The sequence below is a fragment of the Bubalus bubalis genome, chromosome 7, assembly GCF_019923935.1.
Source record: "Bubalus bubalis isolate 160015118507 breed Murrah chromosome 7, NDDB_SH_1, whole genome shotgun sequence".
Lineage (NCBI taxonomy): Eukaryota > Metazoa > Chordata > Mammalia > Artiodactyla > Bovidae > Bubalus > Bubalus bubalis.
This window is the reverse complement of record NC_059163.1, coordinates 17,232,881-17,242,326: the sequence shown is the minus strand read 5'-3', so window position 1 is coordinate 17,242,326 and position 9,446 is coordinate 17,232,881. Positions and strand designations below refer to the sequence as shown.

The window sequence follows — 9,446 nt, the reverse complement described above, 5'->3', positions numbered from 1 at the left end:
AATAAACATTTCTAGGAATACAGGTTTAATGACCCAGGTAATTCTGATTGGATAAATACGATTTTATACAGAGAGCTGACAGAAGCAAGTAAAACCTTGTGGGGTTTGGCCGAAGACATGCTGAGCTTCTAGGAGGCAAAGGGATATGTATTCGGCATCCCTTCTCCGCACCTACAGCCCTAGATTCACACCAACGTGTGTCTGTGATATGAATGAAATAAACGGGTCAAGCCAGCCTCGGGGGTACCGAGGCAGGGCTCTGTCTGGCCGTCGAGGGTCCGGGGACCCCCCGAGTGTCACCCAGGCTCTAAGATAACCCAGCAGGGAGGCGCTGGGCGAGGACCGGGCTCCTCCTGCCTCCCCCGTGGTGCGGCTCGAATCTTCTGAAGCTGCCAGTTGCCAAATGAAATCTGAAACCCCGGGCTGCGTCTGAGGGTTGGCCCCGCTCAGTTGTTCCAGCCTCTTGTACTGTATATTTACACATTCACACACAATCACTCTTTCTAACTTCTGGGACTCTTCCGTGCGCAACTGCTAGGATATCTCAAGTGCATGTGGCAACTCAGCACAGCTCCGGGTGAAAACCGGCGGCGGGGCTTCGGAGGGTCTCGAAGGCCGGGGGAGCTGTCAAGACTGCGGCGGGGACCGGAGCGGATCGACGCGCGGGCGGCTGGGGGGAACCACCCTCAACTTTCCACCCCAGCCGCAGCTCCTTCTGCCGCCGCGCATTTCCTCCGAAACCGCGGCTGCGGAGCTACCCAGTGCATGGGGCGCAATACTTCCCCTTGTTGTGGGAAGTAAGGGACTGCCCTCCCCGCTTTATTTTTTTTCCTGCTCGTCCTGGGGGTCTTTTTCTTCGGAGCAGTCGCCGTCCCCCTTCTGTCGTGCGCTCCGAGCAGGGTAGGTGACCTGGTTTGGGACGTGGGGGGCAGTGATGTGCTCCGAGGTGACCTGGGGGGGCTGGGACCTGGCCTCGCCTGCGCCCCGGGGGGCTGCGGGCACAGCTGCGGGCGACCCGCGTGGGGGCTGCAGGGGGCGAGGAGGGACCGCAGGAATCCCGTGCTGGTGCAGTGTGTGTGTGTGTGTGTGTGTGTGTGTGTGTGTGTGAGCGTGTGTGTGTATGTATGTGTGTGTGTGCGCGCGCGCGCGTACGCGTGCATGTAGATGATGGGGAACAATGCTCCTTTATTATTATTTTTAAAAGGAAGAAAACAGAGCAAGCTGATAGTACGCGTTTCTAGGCTTAAAAATAGAAGGAAGGAATAAAGACTCCGCAGTTTACTTCCCTCACTATCCGCCCCCTTCTCCGCTGCTCGTTTCCGTTAGTGTCTTATATCACGAGAGTTTTCTAGATAACAGCCATTCAGAGATATGTTTTAATAGTAGATACTGTAATTGTAAACAAAGCCTTTGGGAATCTTTGGTGAGTTTTCAGTCACCCAAAAGAATTTGTTTAGATTTTTTAAAAGGAAACTTTTCGAGGAAGTATCCGACCTCTTTTGAGGATAGAGATATGTAATATGTTATCATTAAAAAAAGACTACTTCAGACTGCGTTTCTTGTACAAGTCCTCAAATAGAAGGGTAGATAATATTACTCTGGATTCCTTAGAGGTGTTAGGTTTTCAATACCAGCTAGTAATAGGGAACCCAGACTGCCTTGTACTCTATGCATATATTAATTCATTTAAAATATCATTTCCAATATATTTCTGTTTCCATCGTAGCTTACTCGTTTTTGGTAAACCTAGCAGGACATTATTATCTCATCTCTTTCTAAAATGAGGAAGTAAATAAACCACGCATATTTGAAATATAAAAGTTGCAACGTGTCTGCTTATCCATAAGTAAAACAGTATGTGTTGCTGTGTCTATTAAGTTGAGCAAATTAATTGAAATTCGGGGATATTTACAGTAGAGTTAAGAGCTTTACTCAATTACTGAGAAGAAGATGGACAGACAGATTAAATACAAACAATCTGTCTCCTGCTTCTAATTAGACCTCAAAACCAACCATTAAGGGCAAGAATGGGTGTTGGTATTAGGCTGGGCATCATAAAATATAAAACACACACAGTTAATATATTAGAAAAAGACAGAAAACAAATATAAAGCTCACATTAGACTTATTAAGACCTCACTCTTCCTTTTAAATTTCTTAATACTTCCTCTTCTCTGGGGATATTTCAACCTCTAAGAAAGCCCAATAATACAATTCCCCTTTTTGTCTTCCCTGGGTGCCTGACCTTCAGGTAGCAAGCGGAGAAATCTGTTCTCTTTAGAGCCATTACTGAGTTGTCAGAGAATTCCCCTTAGACATCTTGGAGGACGGAGATATTGACAAAACCTTAAGATAAATAAAATCCTCTTACCCTTCAGAGAGGGTGTCTTCTTGGTGGAAGACCTTTAAGTGAGAGTAAGGGGAAAACTGTGAACTTGTTCAGATCTGGACTTTAGTTTGAGGTTTGTGTAAGGAATACACAGCTAGAGTGATAAAAAAGAAGGAGACTCTGTGGTCCTTTCTACGTGGGAAAGCCTGCTGAAACTCAGTCTTGTCCTTGGCTTTCAACTGTGTTATTTGGTTTTATTTCAATTGTGTTATTTGGTTTTATTACTTAATCACAGGGGCTTGGGTTTGAGAGGAGGATGGTTTCTCAGTTATGTTCTTGTGGGCTGTATATACAGTGAATTTGAACCATTTTGAAAATACAGATTTGATAATAAGAGGGGGTTAGAACTGTGTTTGCAAGAAAAAACAGTCAGCGCAGAACAAATACCGATGCACCTAATCAGACAAAAGTGTAAACTTCAGTGTAAAAGTGGAAAGTGTTCTGGTCTGTAATTCCCAGTGAAATCCTTTAAGGTTTTGCTCGGGAGAGCAGTGGTCAAAACTCAGAGAGTTCTCATTATCAAGGTCTTATTGATTATGTGATCTTGGATTCTCGAGGGTGAAGGGAGAGGGTTAGGAAAGTGGAGGCGGGGTCAGGCAGGAAGGGCTAGGAATGTGCCGCCGGTGGTAATGAGTAGCTTGAGTCTGTTTATTTTGCTGTCTTGGTCAAAGCCTAGTTTGCTATTTACCAACAGTGCCCTGAATAGTTTGGCTGTGACCTACTGGCCCACTGAAGTGTGTTTTCTTTCTGGTTCTATTAGTGTCCTGATTGGTTTCTCAGGGCTGAAAGTACATAGTGCTGATGCAAAGTCCTGGCGATACATCTGGTTCTTGTTCTTCATGTTTGCAGAACATGTTTGCTGAAGGACCCTCTTTGTTACCTGTGGTTGTTCTCCTGTGGTTTCTTTTATGGCCAATGTTGAAGGGTTCTTTTCCCATGAGTTGAGCTTATGCAATGCTGTTTCCTTCTTTCTGCCATGTTTCAATTTTTTGGTAAAGCTGAATGCCTTGGAAAAATAAAATGGGAGAGGTAGATGGAGGCCCAGCTTGGAGGCCGGTAAAGAGAGCATGTATGCAAGCAAAGTCACTTCAGTCATGGCAGACTCTCTGCGACCCCATGGACCGTAGCCCACCAGGCTCCTCTGTCCATGGGATTCTCCAGGCAAGAATATTGGAGTAGGTTGCCATGCCTTTCTCCAGGGCATCTTCTGGATCCAGGTATCGAACCCTAGTGTCTACATCTCCTGCATTGGCAGGAGGGTTCTTTACCACTACTGCCACCTGGAAAACCCCTCAGTAGGGAGGGACAGCCACCCAGTTGGTCACACATGAGTGTGGAGAAGCTTGATAATAACAAGAACCTGAGGTAGCCATTCTATCCTGATCACCTTTTTCTGAGGAAAAAGGCAGAAGAGATTTAAAATAAAAAAGATGCCTGTTTACACTTAAATTTGTGATTAAATTATTAATATTTCTCCCAGATGGAAAAAGGTATTTAAAATTAAAGTCATAAATAGGCCACTTAGCCATGAAGTTAATGTTCTTCATGGGAAGAGTTGGACTTTCGTATTGAGTCTGCAATGGTAACCCATCTGTCTTTGCTATATAAACTCAAACTTTACAAGATTATGATGGTTTCAGCACTAAATAAAAGCCCATTTGGAAGTGGAGGGATTATTGTGATGAAGTCAAAGAATGTTCAATTTTCAGAGGATACTGTGCACATGTGTGCTTTTAAGCAGTATCTCCATTCTACTGTGGCATTGCCACAATTAATCTTTGTAAAGTGCAGATCTAACTGTGTAAGTCCCGTGTTCTAAAACCTTTGATAGACCCCAGAGACCTATAACAGCAGCTCTAAATGCCTTAGTACAGGGACTAAAAGCTCTTCAAAGCCCTTCATTTTTAGCTGTGTCTTCCTACACCAGGGACCCTCACTCTTTATACTTCTAATTTCTTGCTTCTGGATTTCATTCTCCTGAAATGTCTTCTGGCTGGAAAGCCTCTGTTGATTATCAGTGGTCCACTTCAAGTGGATCTTCCTTTGGAAGATTTGCCCAATTCCATGCAGGAAGAATTAATCATGTCTTCTCATCTGCTTCTGTAATGTCTTAAACATACCGTGAATGATTATTTTAATAATTTTTATGTACCCTCCCCCAGCCAGCTACAGTGAGTTCCTTAATGGGTGTATTGGTGGTGGTGGGAATACCTGTATCTAGCTCCTAGAACAGAGTATGAAGTGTACTAGACATCTATTAATGTTTCCTTAGTAAATGAACAAGCAAAGTCATGAATGAAGAAAGCCGTGGTGGACTCCAATTTATGCAGGTAGTTATTTCCCCAAAGTTCATTTCAAAAAATGTCTATTTGGACTCAGAGTTCATTTTCTGAAGGTAATGATGCTACCAAATATAGTTCACTTTCCAGACTGGCCCACACAAGCCTATTTTATTTCTGTAATAGATAAAATATTGTGCTTTACTATTTTAAAGTAAAAGCAAAACAAAACAAAATCTAGAGTGGAACCAATTTTTTTTTCCTCTTTGAAATTACAAAATACTCTTGAGTTTAAAGAGAGTAGAAACCGTTAGAATAAATAAACATCTCCCACAATTATTTTTTATATTATACTGTAAAATCTCTAATCTGCTGTATCCCAGTGGGAGGTCCTGGATTTAGCTGTGAGGGCTAATAATGGAGCTGAATTGGAGATCCTGTTGCCTGTGGACTGGGTAATAATCTTAATTAATAAAACAAAATAGAAGTACTAATTTGGGCTATTTAATAATTATCTTGAATGCTAGTGCTTGAGGGAATCAAATTTAATTAAAGTAGAATGTGAAGGTGGATGGAGAGGAGGAAATTCAGAAAGGCACCTTCCTTCCTTTTGCTGACTTTTAAAATTATATTGGTTTTATTTCTATCTCCTTTGATCATTTATGCTCAAAGTTCCTTCCTGTAAAAAATTAGTCTACAATTATTTATGCTGCCTAACATGTAGGAGGTGGGGGTGGGGGGTATATGTGCTTTGAGCCAAAATACAAATGGGTTTATTTTATTTTCAGAACTGTGATACTTTTGTCACTTGTATACTTGCTGTGTAACACGTGGATAATTTTTCAATAAAGAATGCATAATACTTGTGTTTCAGGCACTATCCAGGGACCATATACAGTTCATGTTGCTCTTTATATAGTATCTCTGAGGAGACTGGACAAGCAACCACTGATATTTAAAAGTAATAGTCTACTCAGCTTTCTAAATCTTCCATGCTCTCTATTTTTATCAAATTGAAAATTTACCCTTCCTAATCATGTTACAACTCCTTTTTATTACATTGTCTTCATTCACTATGCTTTAATATAATACTTTTTACTTTTTGCAGGGAGTCAGTTGAAAAGAGATGGGCTCCATGGAAAACATCTTGGTGTTTTTTGTTATGTATTTCAATGTTCCTTATGTAAAGATCTCTACAAATCCATCTTTGCTTTTACTGCTTTAGAAAATGTGTTTCTTCTGATTAGCTAGCATTGTTTCTTTTCTTAGAAGAACAGAGGCTAAAAATCACCATGTTTATCATTTTAGTTTGTCATCCATGAACTCAATATTAAATTTGATGCACAGTTATACCTTAGTTGAGGTTTTCTCATGTGGTTTGCACACTGGCACCCCATTCCAGTACTCTTGCCTGGAAAATCCCATGGACGGAGGAGTCTAGTAGGCTGCAGTCCATGGGGTCGCTAAGAGTCGTGTCACTTTCCCTTTTCCCTTTCATGCATTGGAGAAGGAAATGGCAACCCACTCCAGTGTTCTTGCCTGGAGAATCCCAGGGACAGGGGAGCCTGGTGGGCTGCCGTCTGTGGGGTCACACAGAGTCGGACACGACTGAAGCGACTTAGCAGCAGCAGCAGCAGCAGACTACTTTAATGATCTTAAAATACCCATACCATTTAACAGTTAAAAGTTAGCTTAAATGCATTATGGAAATAGGCCAAATTACCTCCATTTTAAACTTTTTTTAGTATGTTGTTGTTTAGTTGGCTAAGTTGTGTCTGACTCTTTTGAGACCCCATAGACTGTAGCCCCTCAGGCCCCTCTGTCCATGGGATTTTCCAGGTAAGAATACTGGAGTGGGTTGCCATTTCCTTCTCCAGGGGATCTTCCCAACCCAGGGATGATGCATCTCCTGTGTCCCCTGCATTGGCAGATGAATTCTTGACCACTGTGCAACCTGGGAAGCACCACTTTTTTTTAGACATGTAGTTAAATATGTATAAAATTTTATTTTGTAGCTTCAGTTTAGTGTTTCAGAGCCAATAATTTTTCCAGATTATTTTTTGTGGTTTCTTGAATCATTTCTAAGTACTGTTTTTATACTCCCTGATAGATAAAATGTCCTTGCCCGAAATACTATATTTCTTGAAAACCTTAGAAAGAAAATCATATCTGAATAATTTTGAAAGCAAATCCTTCAGAGCAAACATGTGAGTTCTTTTCAATATGCATATTGTAATTGTATGGAAGAGTGCCCTCAGGAGTATCTCAGAAGCATATTTCTTTTTCTTACAAGTAAGATCTATCAATAGATTGAAGTAAAAATCATAATTAAGATCTGTAATTAGGGCTGTATTCTGCCCATCAAATTGAGTTTTCCATTAAAGAAAGTAATTTTTCAAATTTCCCATGGAGGAGAAATAACTCTCATTTTGTCTTGAGTTTTTCTGCCTCTTTAAGTCACACAGACTTGTAATAATAATCACGCTAACTAATCAAGTACCTGCTAAGTACCAAGCACTCCATGGGAGTTTTATTTATTTTTTAAATACACTACTTATAATTCTAGAAATAGTTAGAAATAATTAGTAATTCTAGAAGTAAACTATGTTATATCTAATTCAGATATGTTATTCCCACTCTGTGAGTGTGTTTAGGTTCAAAGAGGTAAAACTTACTCAAGCTATTATTGTTAGTAAGGGGTAATAGAGTTGAGAAAACCAGATCTATCTGAATCCAAATACCCTGTCATTTTTCTAATATGTCACCTTCTCTCAGTGCTTTTCTCTCTATTAATTTTAGAATGATAATCTGTGTTTCAATGTGCTTGACACATAGTACAGACTCTGGTCCCAACATGGTCTCAAAGAACTGGCCTTGACGTTCTCCTGTGGATCTTTAAGATGACAATGTTATGCTGATGAGTTGGGACCCATGGGATGGATTGCCACTATCAAGGTTTGCTCATAGTAATTGGCTTGACCAGATTTATCTTCTGGTGAGAGGTGAACAGCAAACATACGGTCCATGTAACTCCAATGATTTATTTGTTGTTCAGTCACTCAGTCGTGTCCAACTCTTTGTGACCCCATGGACGGCAGCACCCCAGGCTTCCCTGTCCTTCACCATCTCCCAGAGCTTTCTTCAAACTCATGTCCATTGAGACAGTGATGCCATCTAACCATCTCATCCTCTGTTGTCCCCTTCTCCTCCTGCCTTCAATCTTTCCCAGCATCAGGGTCTTTTCCAATGAGTCAGCTCTTCACATCAGGTGGCCAAAGTATTGGAGTTTCAGCTTCAGCATCAGTCCTTCCAATGAATATTCAGGACTGATTTCCTTTAGGATGGAGTGATTTGATCTCCTTGCAGTCCAAGGCACTCTCAAGAGTTTTCTCCAACACCACAGTTCAGAAGCATCAATTCTTTGGCACTCAGCCTTCTTTATGGTCCAACTCTCACATCCATGCATGACTACTGGAAAAACCATGTAGGATAAAACCAACGATTTATCCTTATTGCTTAATTCCCAGACTTTTGCCCCTAGGGCAAGTGATTTATGTGTGAAATAATCCCAGGAAACTCAGGTAAGGGGAGGTCTTCTTTTTTTTTTTTTTCAGGTGATACTTCTCATATATCAGTACTTTTAATACTAGGTTCATCAAATTATATTAAAAAGGTGATTTTAAAGGTTCAGGCCTTCTATAATATTTTCATGAACAGTGTACTCTATTATAGTAAACCAAGCTTATATCCACCGTTAAGTATTCCTGGAATACTGTGAGAAACAGATAGAGGTAGTGGAGAGATAAGAGGTAGGTGGTCCTAGGGCTGAGGACTAGAGACTCAACTTGAAAAAGCTGAAATAATGTATATTTTCAGGAACCTCCATATTGTTCTCCATAGTGGCTTTACCAATTTACATTCCCACCAACAGTGTACTAGGGTTCCCTTTTCTCCACATACTCGCCAACATTTATTATTATTATTTTTTTGATGACAGTCATTTTGACCAATGTGGGGAAATGTCTTATTATGGTTTTTTTTTTAATTCTGTATGCCTTATTATCTATTTTTTATTTATTTCCTTTTTTTTTGCCATTTCTTTTTTTTTTAATTTTATTTTATTTTTAAACTTTACATAACTGTATTAGTTTTGCCAAATATCAAAATGAATCCGCCACAGGTATACATGTGTTCCCCATCCTGAACCCTCCTCCCTCCTCCCTCCCCATTCCATCCCTCTGGGTCATCCCAGTGCACCAGCCCCAAGCATCCAGTATCGTGCATCGAACCTGGACTGGCAACTCGTTTCATACATGATATTATTATGGTTTTGATTTGCATTTCCCTGATGATTAGTTATGTTGAGTGAGCACCTTTTCATGTGCTTGTTAACCATCTGAATGTTTTCTTTGGAGAAATGTTTCTCTGGGCCTTCTGTCCATTTTAAAATCATTTTTTATATGGAGTTGTACGAGCTCTTTGGGCTTCCCAGGTGGTGCTATGGTAAAGAACCTGCCTGCAGTGCAGGAGATGCAAGAGACATGAGTTCGATCCCTAAGTCAGGAAGATCCCCTGCAGAAGGAAAAGGCAATCCACTCCAGTATTCTTGCCTGGAAAATCCCATGGACAGAGGAGCCTGTGGGTAGCAGTCCATGGGCTCATAAAGAGTCGGTCAGGACTGAGCACCAGCATAAGATACAGGGTGATGTCTTTATATACCTGGGTACACATCTGAAGTAAGCAAAAACATGAATACGAAAAGATAGATGCACCCCAAC

The 9,446-nt window shown here is 41.1% G+C and overlaps 1 protein-coding gene across 1 annotated transcript in view; it reads left to right on the top strand.

Annotated features, from left to right (window-relative positions):
* The first annotated feature begins 525 nt into the window (after positions 1-525).
* Positions 526-9,446, top strand: part of ARHGAP24 (Rho GTPase activating protein 24) — a 552,828-nt gene continuing 543,907 nt past the window's right edge. Inside the window, exon 1 of the mRNA XM_006079368.4 lies at positions 526-900. The gene's annotated coding sequence lies outside the window, so the exon portion shown is untranslated. The remainder of the gene's footprint in view (positions 901-9,446) is intronic.